Below are 23842 nucleotides of genomic sequence, written 5' to 3'. Positions count from 1 at the left end.
AGCATTTAGACAGGCTACAACAATTAAGGGCATAAAATGTAAGAACATAGAACATAAAATCAGTCTCTATGCGGATGATGTGTTGCTTTTTCTGCAAAACACACAAACCAACCTCTCTGAGGTAATTACTTTAATAAACTGGTTTTCAAGAGTTTCAGATTATTCAATTAACTGGCCAAAATCTACAGTTCTTCCAGTTAACTGCTCCCTCCATAATTCTTCCTCTGCCCCACTGCAATCCGGAAATATTAAATATTTAGGTATTAATGTCTCTCCTAAGCTTTCAGACTTAACTAAACTAAACCACATCCCACTTCTAAAGAAAGTAGAAGGCGATCTGACTAGATGGAAATCTTTACCCATATCACTCATGGGAAGGGTCGCCACTATAAAAATGATGATCTTGCCAAAAATAAATTACTTATTTTTGATGATCCCTAACAAACCATCACAAGATTGGTTCAGATCTCTGGATTCATATATTTCCAAATTCCTTTGGAAAGATAAATCCCCGCGTATTAGCTTAAAAACGCTACAAAGAACCAAGGATAGAGGAGGATTAGATCTGCCTAATTTTCACCAATACTTCTTAGCCAACAGGGTTCAGTTCATCTCAGAATGGTTAAAACATACCTTCTTAGTTGAGCCCTGGCTAGATGTTGAACAGGCACTATGCAAGGATCTAGAGATTTCAGACCTACCATTTATTAGCTCAAACATCAAAAGACATGAATGCTTTAAAAGTATCAACATCAGCTTTTCTCTAACAGCATGGTGGGAGTTTCTAAAAATAACGGAGTCTTCATTAATCCCATGCAAACGTACACCTATCTGGAATAACCCTGACATATTACAAAACAATAATATGATTAATTTCCCAGAATGGAGTTGTAAAGGAATTAAATACTTAGAACATATATTAGAGGGAACAGAATTTATTCCATTTGACAGACTAGTTGAACAATATGGGATCAACAAGACAAGGTTTTTAGAATATCAACAAATTAAATCCATAGTAAAAAAAAAATTTAACCTCAGTCAAGTTGAATTACAAACACCACTAAGTGCGGCACATTTTCTTACTCTTAAATCCCCCAAATTATTATCTAAAATATACAGAACACTTTCTAAATTAGATGAATCAATATCCCTTCCTACTGCAAAGTGGGAAGCAGATTTATCAGTCAACCTAGACCAAAACTTCTGGTCTCAGATTTGCTTAAAAACTTTTAAATTAATTAAAAATCCCAGTCTGCAATTAATACAATACAAAATACTTCATAGAGTGCACTATACAGGTCATCGGATGTTCAAGATGGGCTTTACATCTTCCAACAACTGCTCACACTGTCAAGGCAATACACCAGACAATTACATCCACGCTCTTTGGTTCTGTCCACCAGTGCAAAAGTTTTGGCGCGAGATATGTGAAGACTTATCAAAGTGTCTGAAATGTAACATCCCAACTTCCCCCTTAGTGTGTCTACTGGGCAGCTTAGATAATGTCACTTCAGAAAAGAATATAGCCCATATGATCTTCACTGCCCTATGCATAGCCAAGAAAACAGTCCTCATGAACTGGAAAAATAAAAATAATCTTAATTCTAACCAATATAGAAATTATCTATTAGATTACATTAGTCTTGACACAGCCTCTGCCACCACATTAGATCAATTGCTCTGGGCCCCTTTTATCAGCTCCATCACCTAGTGGGGGTGGGGGGTCATAGTTTGGTCCCGCCTTCACTGTTGTGATTGGTGAGGGGGTAGGGACAGGCTTAGGGCGTCGGGGGGTTCCCCGGAGGCATCTTCCTTGGGGAGCTCAACCCGGGGTAGCGGTCACGTCCGGTTGGGGGCTCTGTTGGCTCTCAGGTGACTGTTTCCTCGCGGCTGCGTGCAGCGGGGCTAGGGGAGGGTCTGTGCTGACGGACGTGGGTTACTGACCTGGCAACCTGGCTGCCCCTGGGTGGGTCCGGGATGGGCGTGAGGTTCTGGGGGCGCTCCGTCTCTGGGCTGGGGCCCGGGCCGGGCCTCGGGGGCTTGGGTCCTGGTTGGTGTGTTGCCGGGGTTGTGGGCGGGTGGGTGCATGGGGGCCCGGCCCTGGAGCAGGGTGCCGCCGGTGCGTCGAGCCGCCTGGGGGGCTCTTCAACTGGTGGGGGGGATGGTCACATCTTGCAGGAGCTTTCTTCTCTTCAGGAACTCTCTGCAGGAGGGGGAGATACAGGAGAGGTGGAGGAAGATCTCAGCCTGGGCGTTTACCGTCTTATGTAGTCTGGAAGATGTGTGGATGGTGGGGTGGGTGCAGTTTTCTCTGTGGTGGGGTTGGGTGGACTGTCCAGGGCTCTGTGGAGCCGGGGGGCGCTACTGCACTGATGGGCCTGGGCCCCCCTTCCCTGGCGGGTCGCGGAGGGTGGGAGTGCCTACTGGGGTCAGCGGGGGAGCTGGCCCCAGGGAGGGGTTACCTGCCCCTCCCTTCCTTCCCTCCCCATCTCCAGCTGCCTCCCTCTTCCCGCTCCTCCACAACCACCCACACATGCAGGGCCTTGGAGTGGGGGTATGTCACCAGGGTGCAGAGGAGGCTACCCCCCCCCCCCCCCCCGTCCCCTTCTGGCTGCCTCTGCCTCAATTTTATCCCACAACTTAGACATTCACATTATTCACACTCTCATTACACATACATATAGGATCTTGGGGGTGGGCACAATCACGGAGTCCAAATCACCATCAGGGTGTATACCTCACCCCTGACGTCGTTGCCCACCTCTCAATTTTAAATACACTTAGTCATTGAGGGCTAGCAGGAGGGACTATGCGCTTACCTGCTGCTCCTTGGCAGGTAGCTCCATGCCCTCCTGGGTTTTAATTGCACCTTAGAACACATATGCATCAACACTACAATGAGCGGGTGGAGGGAGGTTTGGAGTCTTCTCCCACCCCCATTCTCTGCGGCCTGCTGGAGCGGGAGGGCTAGTAGGAGGAGTTGGCCGTCCGACTGCGGTCTGGGGTGTGGGGCCTCCCTGCTGCTGCGGAGTCGGGGTGGTCTGCCTCTCCCCACCGCAGGGAAAAGGGTAACACCACCTGGGTCTGGGGACACCTCAGGCCCTCCAAGGTTTGGAGGCCTATCTCCACCCACCACCACTTCCCCTGCCGGTGGCGGACTCCCTCAGGTGTCGGTGTGTTGGTGGTTCTTTGTGTCTGGGGGTGGGCGTCCGGGTACACACCGGCTCACTCCTTGGCGGCCGCTTGTCGGGGCCTGGGGCCTGGGGCTCGCTCGGGCCCCTTTGGAGGTGGGGTGCCCCCGGCCTCTCGGCCTGGGGCTCGGTCACTCAGGCACAGCTGGGGGCCGGCGGAGCTCACGGGCGCGTCACTGCAACTCCCCCTGACTTCTGCTCCGCGGCTGCTGGGCGAGCCCTCATCTGGGACTCTCCTCAGCTCTTACTTTAACAGTGGCGCGGCTGCCCCTCTGTTGGTCTTCCATGGTCTCTTGTGTTCTGGGGGCCTCTGGATGTCTGGAGTTTTGATCTCCTCCATACCCGCTTCACACCCTGGAGGACGGGGCTGTGGCCCCCCCACACTCCCTAGCAGATCATTACATGGAGAAACCTTTGGAATGCAAGCATGTTGATCCACACAGGTATGCACACATGGGTATTCACAGACGCGGACTAAAGCTTTCTTGGCTGCTGCCTCAAAGCACACTGTGCGCTGTCTATCTTGCGTGCTGCACAATATCGTTTATTATTTAGTAAATATTGATATCTATGACTAGCTAGTTTATTGTGATGGTGCTTTGTTTTCTCTATTATTATGTTACTCTTTGTTGTTTGCTGTCTCCTCTGTTTGTTTTTTTTGTTTGTTTGTTTTTTTTTCTCCATACAGGTGACCCAGGAGTTCTTTTTTTTTTTCTCTCTCTTCCCCCCCCTTCTCACCGTCTCTTCTCCCCTTTGGTTTTCTTTCTTTCTCTCCCCCTCTTTCTCTCATTCATTCCCCCTGTCCTATTTATTAAAAAAAAAAAAAAAAAAAAAATGACAAAGGATGAACTGAAGCTCTGCCATCACGTAATGTCGCATACTGCTGTTTCTGATGTCATTTAAAAAAAAAAAAAAAAAAAAGTTATGGGCCTTAAGTTATCCAATTGTCGTTTATCTTTGTTTGGTTTAGGAATTAATGTAATTAATCCTTGTTTCATGCTAGACATCAATTCTCCCTTTTCAATACTGGCCAGTATAGCTTTGAATAAAATTTCCCGTAAGTCTTCCCAAAAAAATTGGAATGTGTTGTTGTTGTGGCTGTGCGGTTGCCGCGCTGAGCAGTTAGCTAGCGGCAGTGTTCTTCTGCAGATGTCAATAAACGGCTGTGCTCCCTGGCTAGCTCACGGGAAGCAAGACCAAACAACACCTCCGTCTCCTCGTTGTCTGAGCTCGCCACATTGGTGTCAGAAGTGGGATGATGGTGGCACCCCATGTTCTGACCCGAGTGACTTTTCCCCCGCCTGTCGTGACCGGCGGTGCGCCAAAAGAAGGCACCTGGACATTTGCAGGACTTTGTGTGGGGCAATGGGGTCGTCGGGGACGACTGACCCCTTAGGCGGGGGCTATGTAGCGGGTCAACAAAATAAGCCAATAACCAATGAAATCTTATGGTAAATTTTGTGTCTGTTGCTTTGATGTAGAGTTAAATATGGTTGTATACTGACATTTAGTGGTGGTAACACAGAACTGCAGTTAATTTTGGTCAAAATTTTGCAGGTTTAGTTTAGTTAACTTAAGTATAAAAATATATTGTAACAGAGACTGTAGGAAGGATGAGATTACAAATTGCATTATATCAAATAGCGATTTCCGATGTAGGCACAATTTTGCATGCCTTTTACATCTTGTCAGGGCTGTCATGGTCTGTGGTGGGTGCTTCATTGCTCTGTGACTCCACACCATGACCACCCATTTGGTGGTTAGTCTTGTTATGTCGCGTGTTTCACCACCAGGCGTCCCCATTGCCTACGTTTCACTGTGTGTCATTCACGTTATCACTTTTTATCCTTTTCTGAGTTCTTGAAAGCAAACGTCAGCAGTGTTAAATGACTGGACCGTTTTTAACAGCGTCACCAAGCTCAGTACACTAAACACTATATGTGTGTGTGTGTGTGTGTGTGTGTGTGTATATATATATATATTAGGGGTGCAACGATACACAAAATTCACGGTTCGGTTCGGTTCGATACTTTGGTGTCACGGTTCGATATTTTTTCGATACAAAAAAAATGTTCATGCCTTTTTAATTTGTCATTTATTAAAATTATAAATATATATTTTAACTCAAAAGTACAGTTTTTAAATTTAATGTTGCTGAAACAAAAATAATTAAAAAAATAAATATATCTGATTGAGGAATCACTCATCTTTGGAAAAGAGAGTTTATTACAGAGAAATGGCTCTTTCCAAAATAAAAGCTATACTATACGCTTCTTCTGGGCTATATTCTCAGCAGCATATTGTAGCGGGTCAGGGCTGTTCGGGGTTCTGTTTGTACAGTTATGTTTTGTTTATGTTGCCATAGTGACGGGTGACGCCTTCTCGCTGCGACGGTGTGTCCTTCCGGGGTCAGAGGGCGCTCTGTGTGTTGTTGTTGCTGTGCGGTTGCCGTGCTGAGGAGTTAGCTAGCGGCAGTGTTCTTCTGCAGATGTCAATAAACGGCTGTGCTCCCTGGCTAGCTCACGGTAAGCAAGACCAAACGACACCTCCCTCTCCTCCTTGTCTGAGCTCGCCACAATATTAAACATATCAGGTCCCCATAAGGAGAATCATGTGCTAACGGCTGTCTAAATGACTCGGGTAAAGTTTGTAACATGCATGCTTGTTGTTTTTGTCTGCTTCCACTTGTCTTTGCACTAGGATGATGTCGGCGTAAATGTGCAGTCATATTCGTTGTGTTCCCACTAGTGCTCCGTTATCGAGCTACCCCTGCGTGGGGCTAGACGGCTAACACGTTAACGAGCTAACTGCTCGCTAACACACTAGTTCCCACCCATGTAATTGAGCATTGCGTGGCACATCCAACATACTGTTTTACTTTAGTCCATGACGTGCTTACCTTCAGGGTCATATGTCACATGAAAACCAAAATAATTCCAAACGCCACATCTGAATGAGGGTGGGGAAGGTTCAATTTGCCATGTTGCAAGGAGAGCTTAACTTCTGTCTCGCTAGCTTGCCCTGCGCTCGTCCTTCTGATGATGCTGTCTGTGTTGAGCGCTCAGTGGATCTGCGCTCGACAGTGCAGCCTAGGCTGAGTAGTCGAACGCAGATTTACTGAGCGCTCAACACAGACAGCATCGTCAGAAGGAAAGTTAATAAAATAAATTACAAATTTTGTATTGTTCGATACATATGCGTACCGAACCGAAAGCACTGTATCGAACGGTTCAATATCGATACGAGTATCGTTGCACCCCTAATATATATATATGTGTGTATATATATATATATATATATATGTATATGTGTGTGTGTGTATGTGTATGTATATATACATATATATATATATATATATATATATATATATATATATACATACACACACACACACATATATATACACTCAACAAAAATATAAACGCAACACCTTTGTTACTGCTCCCATTCCCCATGGGATGGACGTAGAGACCTAAAATTCATTCCAGATACACAATATAACCATCCCTCCCAAACAGTGGTCACAAATCAGTCCAAATGTGTGGTAGTGGGCACATCTGCCATATTGAGATAATCCATCCCACCTCACAGGTGTGCCACATCAGGATGCTGATCTGACATCATGAGTAGTGCACAGGTGTACCTCAGACTGCCCACAACAAATGTATATATATATATATATATATATATATACACATATACATATATATATATATGTTTGTTTAAAAACAACAACAAAACATTAGATGTGTTGTTTGCTTTCCTTTATGCATTCATACCAATTTGCTACTGTGTATTAAAAAAAAAATTCTAGGTCTTCAAATACACCAATTTTCAAGTACCTCATCCTGCATCCTTTCTAATGGTCAACAGGATGAATGTTCTTTGGCTGAAAAACTAAGATGAATAGAAATCTGTGGGAAAATAGTGGGGCTGAACGATTATGGAAAATAATCTAATTGCGATTTTTTGCCCCAATATTGCGATTGCGATACGATATGCGATTATTTTTTAAGGTCTTTGTCTTCTGTATTATTAAACAAAGACAAGCAATACATCATATAGTATGGCCAATACTATATTACATTAATTTTAAACTGTTCTTTCCTGGAAGACAGACCTCTGTTATGATGACATGAGGTGATGCATGAATTGATGACTGACATTTTTATTTAACTTCTTCAATCACAACAGTATATTTGAACATACACAATAGTTTATTTTTAGCTTACAAACATCTGAGCATAAAGTGCTGACAAGGAACCCTGGTGTAAACATTAAAATGAAAGTCAGTACAATGTGCAGATTGCAGAAATATACATAAACAAAATCAGTGGCTTTACCACACTCAGTTTTTCGACATCTGTGAACTACTAGACAGTCATTCAATTAAAAAATAATATTAAATAAATAAAACTAATAAATAAAAAATACACACATCTTACTGATCTGCAGTCAGTAACATTACACATAAAGTGCAAACATAATAGCAATTGTATAAACACACACACAAACATGCCTTTAAAATTTAAAGGCGTGAAATTGGACGGTCTAGCCTTCTGATTAGCGTCACCGCTGTCTCGGTGGAGTTTAATAAACTCGGCCGTCTGCTTCTTGCTATCTAAAATATAACCAGACACTGGCGTAAATTCTCGACTGTCTCATACTTCTGTTTAATAAGTTTTCTGTTTGACGTTTAGTCAGCTGTGTGAAAACCAAGGAGGAACCCACCCGGGGGATTAATAAAGTTTTATTTTATCTAATCTAATAATTTTAATCTCAGCCAAACCGATTTACTCACGAACAAACAAAACACTGAAAAAAGCCCAACAATAACATTTTTAGGTTGTCTAAGTGACTTATATATTACGTTTAACCCGAGCAGCGAAACTCCGCGGTGATCTGAAAATGATGTGCCGGGAGTTGTGCCGTTCTCGGCCGCATCAGTAACCCTCGAGCTCCCGGCTAGCTGTCGAGCTGGTGGGTAGCAGACGCCTCTGAAAACGTCGAAGCACTTTTGCAAATATGGGATATCTTGATAAACCGAGCAGATATTTGATGTTTACACAACTACTTTCTCGCCTGAAAATATGTTAAAAGTTTATTTTGTGACCCAGAAAGATTAGTATGAGTAATTTTAAAACTTAGTAGCGGCCGCCATTGTTGGAAACTGGAGTTTGGCTGGGCCGCGCTATGAATTCTGGGATATGGTAGTAATTTGGACAGCCTTCGGCGCGTCGCTGTGACGTAATCGGTCTACAAATGCGGCCTCGGGAGGATGCAGCCCATGAATTTGGACATGTCCAGAGTATAATCGCAGCCTTTGCGGTTAGAAAATTGCACTTGATCATGTCGCGATATTATCGCAAATGCGATATATCGTTCAGCCCTAGAAAATAGCCCCTTCTTCCTTGATTCATGCTCTGTATATGGTCTCCGTTGCTAGATTAAATCTCACTGAATACAGCATGGTGTTCAGGTTGTAAATCATGATCCCCATTATAGTCAAAAATGAGCTGGGTATGGTTTAGGGCTGGCCTGCAGTCAGTTGTCAAGTATCTATTGTATGACCATTCAGTGTCTTACAGTTTGTCAGTGAGATCCGTGTGCTTGTAACATCTTGTTTTAAAAGATGCTCGACTTAAGGTTTCAAATTGGAAGTCCTCAAACAAATAAGTGTCATCATGGAGGCCACATCCATCTTTTGTATCCAGGTGTGGTCTCAGGTTTACATACACTCATCAGGGGCATTAATGTAGTGGTAATTTGGGGCTTTTAATGATTTCATTTAACTCTTTTCTTTTCAGGGTGGAATGATTTTACAGCTTGCATCTTTAATGACTTAATAAAACAAGAATTGGGCACAAAAGTTTGAAGCCATCAGCAAGCTTCTGGCACAATCCTGGCACAGTTAAACACATTTTTTTGGTAGATTGGTAGATTTAACGCTATGGTTTCTTGGCATGCTTACAGCTTTGGGAAGGCCATTCTAGAGGCTTAATGTTAGCCTTCTTTATCCATTCCAAACCCAGTTTTGATGTGTATTTGGGACCATTAATCTGTTGAAACACTTAACTGTATCCAAGTTTCAAACATTTTGCTGATTTCAGGTAAAGTAAAAAGAGAAAAAAGAAAATTGGAGGCAGTCCAGCATCATTATTCCATCCACGTTGTGCAATGTACCTGTACCATTGACAGCAAAACAGCCCCAGAGTATGATGCTACCATCACCATGCTGGACAGTTGGTATAGTGTTTATAGATTTGAAAGACCTACCTTTACTCCCCCAAACATACGTTTTGTCATTGTGGCCATATATCTCAGTCTTTGTCTCATCTGACCAAAAAACTTTTCTCCAGAACAAATTCAGCTTGTCCACGTGGAATGCTGAAAATTTCAGTCGAGCTTGAAGGTGTTGGAGCTGCACTTCTTCATCAGCACCCTTTCAGTCCACGGTGATGTGAAACCCAATTCACTGTGCACAGTGATGCTGGCATTCCAGCACTTTCCAGTCCATGGCAGTCTTGAGAATTGGTGGTTACTTGGTTGTTCTTTCACATCCTAACCAATTTCCACTCATCTGACGGTGACAGTTCATTCCATAGTGGTGACACATATGAATAACTTGTACCTATGTACAGTTGTTTGAACTGATGATCTTGGAATCTACAGTTGTTTAAAAATGGCTCTAAGAGACCTTCCAAACTTGAAAAATTGTAAATCTAGAGTCTTAGATCTTTAGATCTTCACTAAGTTATTTTTCAAGGAATCGGAAGCTGTGATCTTTTTTTTTTTTGTGGACTGCAACAGGTTACACTCGAGTATAGGTGCTTATGGCATCGACCAAAACAGGGGCTTAGAACACTTTATGCTGGTCTTTCTTTCAATTTATCATTCAGCAGAGAGTTATTGCACGTTATGTAAGAAGTGCTGGTAATGGAGATGAGCAGATGTTCCAAGAACCTATTCAAGTTCTCCTTTTATTCACTGTTTTTTTTCCCTATTCTTTGACTTTGATGGAAGACCAGGCTCTGTTCCAAGTATGTCCATATTTACCAGCTAATTAAGTGGAGAAACGTGACATTCTGAATCACATCTCCATGGTAACAATTTGCGGTGGTAAAAAGTTTAATCATGAACTCAGTCAGCACATGCATGATCACACACACACACACACACACACACACACACACACACACACACACACTCTTTCACTTGAGCACATGCACATAAACCACTATATCAAGCACAGTCACTGAAAGCTCGCTCCAAAGGTCTCTGTATTTTTATTCCCTAGCTCACGTTGCACCTCACACGTTTACAGAGACATGTGGTATCCATGACAACGTGGATGCTGAGACTAAGATTTGAGGAAAAACTAAAGTCAAGCCCAGTAAAAAAGTTCAATGTGTTAGATATTTGTGAAAGGAAGCAGCCTGAGCTCCTCTCCTTAAAAAATTTTACTTTGTCAGTTGCACTAAAACACTCTAAAATTGTATTGTTTTTCTATACTGTTTGTTTTTGTAAAAAAAAATATTCAGGTATGCTTATACTGCATTCACACTGTGTTTGGGATGCTTACCATGTTGGAAATTGATATTGTTAATCAGATGCTTTCCAGGAGGTATCTCATGGTGTGTGATGGCATCAGCCACACAGGGGTAAATCAGTCCATTTGTTCACTTTATTAGTTTGTTTTGCAGTTTTTTTTTCATTAATATAATTCATTAATCATTTGGCTAAACCTAACACTGATATTATGAGGCACGCACATAGTAGCATTGTGTGTTTTTTCTAAAATGTTTTGTTATATTAATTATGTTTCTCTTTCTTTGAGTTACATGTGTCCTCTATGCCTTGGCTGCTTGGTCCCTCACATGGTGGATAAAAATCTGACGGTACTTTCTGGAATTCCATCAGTTTGGTCAGGATTCCCTAACACCACATCTCCGACATGTTTTACATATGGCTTCGTAGCTGATTTGTGTTGAGATCTAAATCAAATTAAAACTTTTGATATAATCCCATATTTAAATGGCATAGTGGGTTAACATATCAAACATTTTCTTAAAAAGAATTGCCACTAATTACTGAATGGTCTTTGTTTTATTTGTTATGTAAAATAAAAACAAATTAGTAGAATAAATGTGTTTCCACCTGTTGAACATTAATACCAAAGTGAATGAGAAAGTAACTGTAGGCGCTAGGACCCTGCAAACGCATCTATTTTCTGGTGGGATGAATGTGTATCAACCACGCTCATACCAAGGTGCCTTCAAGTCCTGTAGGAATTTTAATACTTACACTTCTAAAGGTTTCCTGTCAAATATAATTATTTTTAAAATTTTATTTATTTTCGGTTATGATGATTCTTTAATCTGTGCTTTGAGTTTGGAAATGTAAGAACTCGCTTTCTCACAGATACCTCAAACAATAAATGCAATGTGATATATGCATTCGAAGCTTGAATAATCCATCTTTTTTTATGGTGTATGAAGCAGGGGGTAGTTTTACGGGGTTCATTGAATTAGGGTCCTTTATGGTCCTTATGTAATGCAGTGGATTGAAGAATGCATAGTAATCATGAAACCTGGTTCTATTGTCAGATGACAGCATCTGCTACATTTCCTGATAAAGATGGTGGATTTTATGCAGAAGAGCTTCAAACATCAAGGGACAACAGAAAAGCTGAGGAACAGCAGAACTGGTAGATTAAAGAAAAAAAAACAACAACAACCAAACATATGTTTCAAAAGCTTTTCTGTTCACATTATGAGCAGCAAATTGGCTTCCTATTACGGTGCCTCACACAAGTGGAACAATCTGGAGAAGCTTGTAAAATTAGATATGCTAATCCCTTTTAATCAATTGAAATCCCATGTGGGGCACTGAGCAGTGTGAACGCATGTGTTTTCTTTAAACGTCCCTTATGTTGATGTGTTCTTTTGATTTTGCTTTTTATGTTTTTGCTTTCATTGATTGATTTGCATTGTTATCATGGCATTCCTTTAAAGGTGGGCGTGGTCTTGGTGGCCTCTCTTGTTTAATTAAAGGTCACATGACCCCCAAAAACATGTTTTATGATTCACTAATCAAACATCTGCAGGCTCTGTATCATCTCCTTCCTGTGTTTCTGTAAAGTAGGTTGATATTTATTCGCAGCAAGTTCAGCTTCACTTGTATTGACAGCACACTGGGATGTTTTACAAATATTAAACCTCCGCAGGTGTTTTTTTAATGCAGTAAAGTTAAAACTTTTAACATGGAAGTCTTTGGGAATTTACTTGCTTTTGGATTCATTTTCAAATGGAATTAAAGAAGCTGCAGTTTTTTCCATTTACAAGCCCCCAAAACCTGGAATAAATACAAGTCAAGTCAAGTGGTTTTATTGTCATTCCAACCATGTGCAGTGGTACAGTACACAGTGAAACGAGACAGCGTTCCTCCAAGACCATTGTGCTACATATGACATATAAGACACAATCAACGCAGAACTACATAAAGTGCAATGTACAATTACACTACAGTACAATAGAAATGTGCAAAAGACGGAGTATTGTGCAAAAAGTCACTTGGTGTATGAAGGTGTGTGTGTGTGTGTGTGTGTGTGTGTGTGTGTGTGTGTGTGTGAGAGAGAGAGAGATTCTGCACATAAGTGCTTGGTAGTGACATGTATGAAGGTATGCGTGTGTGTGTGTGAAGGCACTGAATGTACGGTAAATGGACTGGTTTTTATGTAGTGCTTTTCTACTTTTATTGGAGCGCTCTTTGCCTTGTTCACCTATTTACACCCATTCATACAAGCATTTTTTGTACACTTTAAGTATCTTTTTATATCAGCATTATCAAAGTGGACTTTCATAGCACAGTTCCAGAATTATTTGCCTAATATTTATTGTGTATTTATGTCTTTAAATTGGCATAAATGGCATTCCATATAATGAAACCAATATGTTGTATTTTTATTATTGAGTGCGCTACCAATAACGTGCTTGTTATATAGAACATATCACATAATAATATCAACACAAAAACTTATTGATATTTAGTCACAGTATGGGCACATCGATGCACGTCTTAGCCAAAAAGATGAAAAATCCGAGGTCACAGAGAGTCCCTGAAAGCAGCTCGATCGTCTATTCTCCACCCTAAAGGAAGCCGTGCGACATCCATCAGACTCGCAGGACTCTCAGAGGTACTCTCGAGCTGTCCCCAGCCTGTAGCTCCAACAAACAGCCCGCTGGGACATCACGCTGCGCTCCGGGCAGGCTGCTGATCTCTGCCCGGATTTACCCCTCGAACAGGACTGTGGGAGCGATGCGACGTCTCGGAGGAGGAGGAGGAGACGAACTGGCCAGGCAGAAGCAGACACCTGAGAGGAGGATCTGAGTTTGTTTCTGTAACGTCAAAGAAAGGTGAGTGGCAAAAAGAAAAGAGCGGAATGTTTCCTGCGGGCTCGGCTGGTGCCTGGCGCAGACGCGTGTTTGCTTGTTGGTGTTCGGTGCGTGTTACTTGTCGTGTCCAGCATCGGTAGCAGGCAGGCGGTATGAGTCATAGCCCCGGCGCAGGGCTGCTGGAGGATCTGCTGAGGAGCAAAGTGTCTGCAGCCTCCAGACCAACAGTCTGTTATCAGCCCGCTGCACCTCTACGCCATTTACGCAAACGAGTCTCGTGCATTTTCCTCTTTGGAGTCCGCGTGCACTGTGATCGTAGTTGGAGTCTGCGTGGGTGTTCACGCACGTGCAAATAAGTGACGTGATAGCTGCTTCACCTGACAGGCAGGTGTGTGAGAGTGAAATTCAGAAATGCTGCGTTAAACCTCAGGTTTGAAGCTGTGCTTCCGGTAAATGCGAAAGATAAAGCGATGTCTTGCACAACGGTGCGGCTCCAACTTTACAGCAACAGTTTGCTTTGAACCTTTTCATGTGTGGGGTTTGTTTTCTTTTTCCCACAAAGCAGTGGCCTGCTGAAGCCACCAGAAAGCGAACCACAGTTTGGTGTAGCCTGCATAGAAGACTCTGTTTCCGAAAGTTTATTTTAATGAATTATTCTTGGCTCTGTATGATGTCACTTTTGGCTGTAAGCACAGAAACCTCACCCACCTGCTGTTCAAACCTTCTGTTTGCCAGGGGCACTCAGTCAGAGGTAAGGGTGGCCTTAAATTAATATGAGCTAAAATCAGAAAGTATAAGATAACCTGGCATTATTTACCTGTTAGAATCAACATGGAACAGCCATTATTAACTGGAAGGTTATGTGTTTGCATCTCCTCTGTCTCCCTGAAATATTATTTAGAAATGTGTTTCTTTAAATCTAATTGTACCCTTGTAGCTGAAGAACAACAGTCTCAGCAGGAATCGGTATCAGAAATTTTTATGGGAATTATATCAGCGTGTGATCGACTGGCGACCTCAACTAAAGTGTACTCCTACCTTTGGCCTGCTGCACTGTAATCATGCATGTAGTAAGAAAGTGCCTCAAAGGGATCAAGAGTAGCAAGGTGATGTATAAGTACCAGTCCATTTACCTTTTATCTTCTGTGTAAAATTTCTCTTTTTCCATAATGGAATTTAAACATAAAGGTTAGCCTTTTATTATTAAATCCTAACAGGTAAGCTAACTAAGATTGAGATCTCTTTTTCAAGAGAGGACTGCATACAAACATACACATGCAACATTCAAAAACTGACACAAAGAGCTGCACAGTTAAGGGACAAATGCATTATACACGCAAATGAAGACCAACTCGTACAAGAACAGTTGCAGATAGACAAACGTAAAACCCTACAGAGAATGCAGCTTAATAGTTCTTTGGAGCTTGTTCCATTTATAGGCAGCAATGAATCTGAATCCAGTTTTCCCAAGCTCAGTGTGAACACGAGCTACAGATGATGTTTAAATGTCCTGAAACCTGACATTGTAGGTACTTTATTTAAATTCAGTCAAGGAGTTGAGGTAATAATAATAATAATAATAATAATGGATTGGATTTATATAGCGCTTTTCAAGGCACCCAAAGCGCTTTACAATTCCATTATTCATTCACTCTCACATTCACGCACTGGTGGAGGCAGCTACAGTTGTAGCCACAGCTGCCCTGGGGCAGACTGACAGAAGCGAGGCTGCCATATCGCGCCATCGGCCCCTCTGGTAAGCAGACAAGCACCCTCTCTTCAGTTTGCTAGGGAGCATCATCCCACTTCTTCATAAAAGATACAATGGTGAGTATGAAAAGAACCACCTGTGATGAATTGCAATGCATTGTGAAACAGACTCGAGGTTTCAATGTCGATATGGAAGCATGCATAGAAACAATATCATCATAATCAAGCGCAGACAAACTGCGTTAAACGTCCCGGTGAGGTAATTAATATTCAGTTTTACTATAATTTAGAAGCCACTTTCAGTGGGTACTCTATTCACAAGGGGTCCCCACAGTGGGTGGCTCCGCATTTTTGATTATGCAGACTTTTATACCCTCCGCCTTCCTGATGCAACCCCAAAAGATTCATTTCTTTTCCCAGGGCTCAAATGGAGATCTTCTTATTAAACAAAAATATGAAAATGACTCTCCTACTCATTGTCAATGTGCATAATTTAAATAAGGTAAAGGGAATAGAAGTCTTGCTGGCCTATGCAAACAATTACAATTTTTTCATTTGCTTTAAATCCAGGTAAATTCACCTAATTTGAAAATGATATTTCATGTCCACACACAGATGAGGTGTGACAGTAATGAGTATTTTCTTCTTGGAGTCTTTGTTGACTCATAAATCAGTTTGTAAACAAAGATGGAAGGAGCAGAGGTAATTAGCGGAAGCAGCCTTTATTGGATGGGTAATGCGGTCGGCATCCCCCGAGCTGCTGGCAGCTTTATTGTTTCTGCAGAGTGAATCCAAGCTGATTTCTTGCTGATAGGCTCATAATGGAAATTACAAATAACATCTGACTTGCCGGCCTGTTATCTGTGCTGGTGTTAGTGTGCACACTAAAGGCCTCGGCTTCCTTAGAGTTGCTATTCATTTGGTCAAATTTCATAAAAAGACAAATTAATAAAGACGAATGAGGCGAAGGGAAAAGTTGCTCTTTGCTTGTGCTGTCAGGTCTGCTGTGATGTGAACTACTGATACAGAAAAACTGGTCAGTGAATTTTTAATCTTCAACAAAGCCAAGCAATGCCTGTGTATGTCTGTTAGCTAAAAATCCTTCTTAGATTTCAGTAATTCAGCTGAGGGGTAAAATGTACAATGTAAATTATGTGTAGAATTTCACTGAATATTAATCCCTAAATGTGACCCCAGATCAGCTGTGAGTCACAGAAATGCCACAGTGTGACATGTGGGTGCATGAAATATACTTCTACAAAGGGAGGCTCTGAGATGGGACATGGTTAAATTCCATTTACTGGATATGAGTAAAACGGGGCTCTTTTACAGTTCATGGGAAGATGACATGACAGCCCGTGCGTTACACTTCACGTTTGTGCAGCAATTCGTCTGTGACAGAAGCTGAGTTAAATATAAAGATTGATCATCTGAGTTGTAAAAGCAAACTTGCATGCGTTTAGAGGCATCTTGTTATTTCATGCTCCATTATCGAGTTGTGGCGTAACCTCTTGATCACAAGCAGCATCTATGACGATCATCCAGTTATAAAGATTTAAATGAACAATTCAGACTTTAGACATGAGGTCACAATAAAGGTAAGAGAGAGAATCTCATCACATTTCATTGTCTTAAAGAAGCTCACATGACATGAAATTTTGTCACCATGAGACTCAGTGCTAGGGTTGAACACTTTTTGGTGAAGCTATCTGCTGCTAGCAGCAGGCTTGGTTATTTTTTTTTTCCTATTGTATTTAATGGCCTGACCTTTTCAGAATTCAGCCTGCTAAATAAATAGCAGGTAACATTTAATAGAAAATGTGAGCGTTTCTGAAAAGTTCTTGTTTGAGAACAATTTTAGAAAACTGTGTGGTTGTACTTCCTCCCCATTTAAAAGCCTGTGCTGTTGCCACTTGATTATTTCGAGGTTGTAAGGCATCCTTCTGAGTGCTTTGGTTAGGTCTGTGTATAATAATCCTAAACTGGTGACATTAGATGTTTTTGTACCATAAAGTTTTTTCCGTGGTTGTCGTCTTTGAAAAATGGTCGTAATCTCTGGATATTGGGATCGCAGCAGCTGACTGGAAAACTTAAACATATCAACCAGCCCGAGTCCATTTGACACTCTCTGTGGACACACGCATAGTGTTATTTTTCTAAGTATAGTAATGCATCTGAAGCATAGAGGTCTGTAGATTTGTGTGCAGAAACCTTTAAATTCATCTTGTCAGTGACCTGGTTGCTCACCTGTTAATCACAGTTTCTGGGTCAGTAACATGAGGAGTGTCCAGTGGGAATTTTTAAGGTGTCAATAAATCCTAATTTGGACAAATGGTTTCTCTTACCTGGGCAAACTCACAAAGCATCCCAACTGAATCTGAAGCAGAAATGCTTTTAAAGTGGGTTAAGTCATAAATAATCAGGTTTTTCATGTTTGTTTTGTACTCTCCTTCATTAACTTCTCTTTATTTTAAAGTCTCATCTGAAATGTGCATTGCAAACTAGGCTGGGCTATAAATGCTGTTTTATGGTTCATGCAACATCAAACTATTCTCGTTCCCAGGCGCTCAAAATCTTCAGTTTTACCAAAGATGCGGTATCGCAGAGATCTGCAGGTTCCATGATCTGGATCTCTCACTCCTAACTCTACTTTAAGATTTGAGATTTGAAGAGGCAGCACAGTGCCAACCAGCAGTCAAGAGAGTCAATGAGGTCAAAGCAGTTTCCCTGTAGGCTTTAATAGCACCAGAAATCGCTTTCCAACCACAGGCATTGCCACCTGGTGTCAGTTAAAAGCAGTGCTGGTTTAAGGCACTTAAATATTGGATCTTTCTTTCTATCTGTAGTGTTCTTTGTGCTTGGATGGGTTTTCTGTGGAAGCTTACAGTTTGTCCTGCTTTTGAAAAAACTTGAGGGCTAACAGTTTTCTCTGGTCCTCCATAATTTCTGTGTTGCTGGTCTGAGGTAACAATCATATGGAATCACAGTTGGATTAGACCGATTTCAAGATATACAGGCTTATGGAAGTTTCATGCCATTTCCCGAGTTGTATTGGCAGCTTCCGTTCTAAAGTCTGAAAATGCAGTTGGTACCTTTGAGGTTTATCCGGGAAGAATAGGGGCGCTCACGTTAGGTGTTTTGCTGTGATGATTCACAGTGACCTTTTGCCTCCAAGACAGTCTCCCTAACCACTCTGCCCTTTCCTTCTGGCTCTCTGTCACTCCCTCCCTCTCCTCCTCTTCTTCCTCCTGCCACCCACCTGCAGTGTATCGACCAGAAACAGCAGGATTCAGCCTTCCTAAGATGATTAATGCATAGATAAGATTTCCACTTGATAGCAAGGGCCTTGCTGCAGAAACACTCCTCTTCAGGTCGAGCATGGTGTCTGCGTGTTGGCTTTCCTGAGAGTATGGTCTGTCAGGAGAATTAACTTTTAGTTATACAAATGTTTCCTGGCAGAAATAATCGAGTTGAGTTGAAGCTCAATTGCTGGCTGGATCCAAAGATCCCACGTTTATTTTACAGCGTTAAAGAGCTGACTGGCACACCAGACCTGTCATGGATAATTAAGTGTATCTCTGTGATTTATCACAAATTTATGTGCTTATGATGCGCAGAAGCACTTCAGTTTTATTTTTACTTTAGAATTCCAGTTCGTTCTCTGGACCTTCCTTTGCATAAGTCATCTGCTGCATATCAGAGACTAAATGACTCACACCAAAGGGCTGCAAGGCTTGAGGTGCAGATAGCACAGGGCTGAAAGTGATTACTGTTAAATATCCTTGGGATGCCGAACCTGCCTTCACTGTATACATTTTTATCTTTTAATTACTGACTCAAAAGGCATTTAAATTGTTGTACAACAACAGTTCCCAAATGGAGTGTTATGGCACACTAGTCTGCCTTGACGCGAGTCCAGGTGTACCGTGGGATTTTGTCATACATTATTGCACAAAATGTTATGAAGGAACTTTTTATTTACTGTACTGTATTTTGCAGGCACTCGTTTGTTAATAGCCTGCAAGCTGTTAAAGAAAAAAAACCTTGTCATAAGGAACCCATGTTCTTTTGTGCAGTGACTCAAGAGGCGAAAATATTAAAGTGTGACACATCAAGACCCTGAGAGATGGTCATGAGGATAGAAAATGTATGAGTGGAAAATCAAACAGTCAGTAAAAAACATTGTGAAGCTACTGGTCTATTGGAAGTCAAAAGCTCTCAGCCCAAGTGTATCATCTGCTGAGAGGAGCTGATGGTATCATGGTAGGAAGCAAACTGAAGAGGCACTAGGAACCCAAACATCCCTACTGAGTAAAACCCTAAAAGAATGTTGAGGCAGTTTTATGTGAAAGTGTCTGATAAGGCTGATGCAGGCGATTTCGATACCAGTGAAGCGCAGATTTGAAAAAGTACGCCTAAAAGCCATTTGGCTTTCCCTTTGGTGTGGCTTGGGCACAAAATGTGTAGAAAACCACTGAAGAAGATGCCACCAAAATGATCATCGAAATGATCAGCCAGCCTGAAAAAATGTTCTATCTGGATCCATGAATCGGTGATGGCTCAAAGTTTCGAGGATTAAGGCAAAGCAAAATGGCAAATGTGGCAAGAAAGTTGTCAAGAGGTAACACTCACACACATGCGCACACACAAACAAATGCTTGTCTCCCATTAAACCTATCCAATGGTTGTCTGCTTAAAGCTTCATAAATTATTTTAAATTTTGTTTTTCATTGACTGATTTTTAATTTAGTTTTTCAAGTTCACAAAATCATTTCAGTTTCACTTTTTTTCAGTGATGACGTCTATTTTTCATTTAAAATCTCTTATTTTAGTTTACTAAACTTGTGACTTGTGTTGTCACATCTAGTTTTAGTTTTTAGTTTAGCTTTACTTAACCTTGGTATAAACAGTTCTGTGTTTTCAGTGTCTCAAAAACACCAAATTGCTGTGTGTTGAGAAATCTAATTGATAATTAAGTAAATCAAGTGTATTTTACTGAATAGGAACCCGCTTATGCTAATATTGCTAATATTTAAGTTTCCCCTTTTTTAAAATCATTAGCTCTTTAGCTTGATGTTTTAGTAGTGCTAATATTGGTTGGCATGACCATTATTTTAAATGCTGGTGAGTTTAAACACCGATCTGTGGTTTGAAACAGACTGAAAATGTTCACATATTAAACACAAATCAACATATTCAGAAATTGAATTAATAGTTTGTTAAAGCCGTACACGCGATTAATCTTTCTGCTTGGGTGTTTTAATGACTGTATTCTAGGGCTGGGCGATATGGCCTAAAATCCATATCACGGTATAATTTGAAGCGTGTGCAGTAACGATATATATCGCGATAGTCTTTTCTTTTGTATAACACTTTTTAAAAAAAATTTATTTATTTACTTTTTCCCCATTTTCTCAAAGTCGACAGTGCCTTATGTATGAATTCTGGTTGCGCTTACTGTAGTACACGGCGCGCAGAAATCTGAAAGCCGCACCGTTTGATGGATTTCCGGAGCATTACGGCTGCCGTAGTCAGGAGCCTTGTGGAGTAATCTGGGTCCAAAGCTCCGTCCGCTTCAAGTCCCAAAGTCAAACGAACACTGAAGCATCACTGAGAGTTAAAAACTGTCTAAATTCTTTCATCTTTAATAAAATGATCAGTGTTGCTGCTTTACCAGGTGTAACAATTAAGTTTAATATCCACGGATGCATGACAAAAGAAGTTATTAAATTTAACAGAGTTAGAAGTTAACAGGAAGTTAGCTCGCTAGTTTCCATCTAAACATGATATGCCATGTTCTGACTGAGAGATTTCTGAAAAAAATTAAAGTACAGCTCTGCTATCACTTCCGACATTAATGAAGTGACTTTTGTAGGGTTATTGAAGTTGGACTAGCTGGTATATAATGATGTGCTACGTGATCGATAGCAAAACAGCTACGTTAGTATAACATTAGCACAGTGCAACTGGAGGATGAACGCTAACTTTTTTCCACTCGCTAAAGGTTAACGTGAGGGTTTCTGGTAGCAAATGCAATTGCATGGCAGGATGCTATAAACTGACCAAACTTCAGTCAGGAGAACAACTGAGATAATCCATCCACAATACGAGGTTTGTCATTAATAATATTGCAACATGGGAATAGAGCAGCTGCGAGAGAATTCAGCTTTAATGAATCAATGGTACGGAAGTGGAGAAAGGGCAGTTTTTGGCTTTCCCCATATTCCAAAAGTGCTTCATCTCTTTGCTATTACTGTCGTCCGGACTGGACTTCCGGAAGGAGAAACCAAGATGGACGTGTAGTTGGGAGTCTGGCAGCAAACTTTTCTAATTAACCCCCCAAATTCAAGAAGATACACAATTATTCGTGATTCTTGACTGGGATGAGTGGGGGTAAGAAGACGAGAAGTCACAAAAAGCGAGCAGCATACCAAGAATATAAAGAAATGGATAACTCTGATCAACGGCGGGACTCCGAGAGTGTTAGCGAAATGTTAAAAGACATCAAGATGGAGCTGCAAACATTTCGCGCTGAAAGTAAACAAGATATGCTAAAAATTAGAGAAGAGTTGAAACAAGACATGAGAGTTGAGTTGGCATTATTGAAAACAGAAGTCTATCAAAGCATCTCTGCAAATACTGAAAAAGCCAACACACTTGAGCGTAAATTGACAGAAGCAGAGACACGAATAGCGGAAGCGGAGAAATTAAACGCAGCTATGAAAGATGCTTTAATCAAAGTTATGGAAAACTACAAATCTATACAAAGAAAGATGACGGATTTGGAAGGACGATCCAGCAGGAATAATATTCGACTTTACGGAGTCCCGGAAGGAGTAGAAGGTGAATCGATGCCACAGTTCGTGGAAGATTTATTGAAAAAAGCTCTTTCATTGCCACAGGATATGAGACTACGGATACAACGAGCCCATAGAGCGTTGACGGGAAAACCGGGTCAGAATGCGCCGCCCAGGTCAATAATAATAAATTTTCAGGAATATATATGTAAGGAGGACATCTTGAAAAGAGCCTGGGCTGGCAAAGTGGAGTATGAAGGTCAGCATATATTATTTGACCATGATTATGCCACAGAGGTGGCCCAGAAACGTCGGGAATATGGGAACATCAAAAGGGCATTGAAAGAAAAAGGCGTCAGATTCCAAACACCGCTGGACAAAATTCGTATCCATTGGGATACGGGTGTACGAACCTACGGCAGCGCAAGGGAGGCTGCGCTAGAGCTGAGAAAGAGAGGATACACTGTGCAGCTGCCAGGAGCAGATTCAACGGATTTGGGACCGGAGATGGAGCATCTTTTACGAGCAACAGTGTGGCAGTGAATCGGCGCAGTAAGAGGATAATACAAGCTGCTCTCAAGACATGAAGATCTCATCTATGTCACTCAAGGTATCGATTATTTTTCCCACGGGATTACTTAACTTTAGAACTGTGAGTCCTCAATTATTCTCTACCCGGGGTTTCCCCCTTTCCCCCTTTTTCCCTTTTTTTTTTTTTTTTTTTTTTTTTTCTTCTCCTTCCTCTTCCGAGAGTGACAATCTATTCCTAAGTGTGAGAACAACGATCAAAAAAGAGCACCTACTGAATAGTTTAATACAAAGTAGACTTCGCTGTGACTTTAAATATCGCTGCCAGAGATCGTTGGACTTTTGGATGTGTGAAACATTATGTATCACCGCCAAGGAGGGGCCCTCTGTGAAGAGACTTTCTCCTCAGCCTGCCAACGGGGATTCGGGGTGGGAAGCGTTCACCCCAACGTGGAAGTCGGGTGTTATAGGGTTTGTTTGTTTTTTTGTTTGTTTTGTTTTTTTATTTTGCACTGTTGTAATGGTATATGGTGGTTGGCCAAATGTCAAGGCCACAATTTTTTGTTGTCTGGAGAATTACGATCTACAATCGCGTGGATTATATGCCTTTTAATAATATAAAACTGGTGTCACTGAATGTGAATGGTCTGAATAACCCAATCAAAAGAAGTAAAGTGGTAACAAAACTCAAAAAAGAAAAGGCACAGGTAATATTCTTGCAGGAGACTCACCTGCCCCAACAGGAACATGAAAAATTGAAAAGATTTGGTTATAAAAACACCTATTACAATTCCTACAGACAAAGTCAGAAAAGAGGAGTAGCTATTTTAATAGCAAACTCTGTACAATTTGAATGCCACAAAGAAGTGTCTGATAAAGAGGGTAGATACTTACTAATTAAAGGGAAATTGGAAAATAAACTAGTTACCCTGGTTAATATCTACGCCCCACCAGGAAGTAAGAAAAGTGATTACAAAGATTTATTCAATTTAGTGACACAAGAATCTGAAGGTCTGGTGATATGTGCAGGGGATTACAATGTTGTGCTAAATCGGGATATTGACACTACCAGCGCTGCAACATGTAAACATCGTTTGTCTAATTTTATGAATACAATATTACAAGAGGTGGGACTGATTGATGTATGGAGAACACGTAATCCTCAAACCAGGGACTACACCCACTACTCTGCACCTCATGCCACATATTCGAGAATTGATTA

General features: G+C 41.4%; 1 protein-coding gene across 2 annotated transcripts in view; it reads left to right on the top strand.

The window, feature by feature from the left end:
* The first annotated feature begins 5678 nt into the window (after positions 1-5678).
* rab27b (RAB27B, member RAS oncogene family) overlaps positions 5679-23842 on the top strand; it is a 97652-nt gene continuing 79488 nt past the window's right edge. The window contains exons 1-2 of one of the 2 annotated variants that reach the window (XM_085278953.1): positions 5679-5716; positions 13346-13606. The gene's annotated coding sequence lies outside the window, so the exon portion shown is untranslated. Of the gene's footprint in view, positions 5717-13335; positions 13607-23842 lie in introns of those variants that run through there. The other variant, XM_085278954.1, reaches the window with a different exon arrangement.

Source organism: Mchenga conophoros, linkage group LG7, assembly GCF_057382185.1.
Source record: "Mchenga conophoros isolate Kocher_MC1m ecotype Shallow Benthic linkage group LG7, M_conophoros_male_GT1.1, whole genome shotgun sequence".
Classification (NCBI taxonomy): Eukaryota; Metazoa; Chordata; class Actinopteri; order Cichliformes; family Cichlidae; genus Mchenga; species Mchenga conophoros.
The sequence above is the reverse complement of the archived record's forward strand: the minus strand, read 5'-3'. Positions and strand labels throughout refer to the sequence as shown.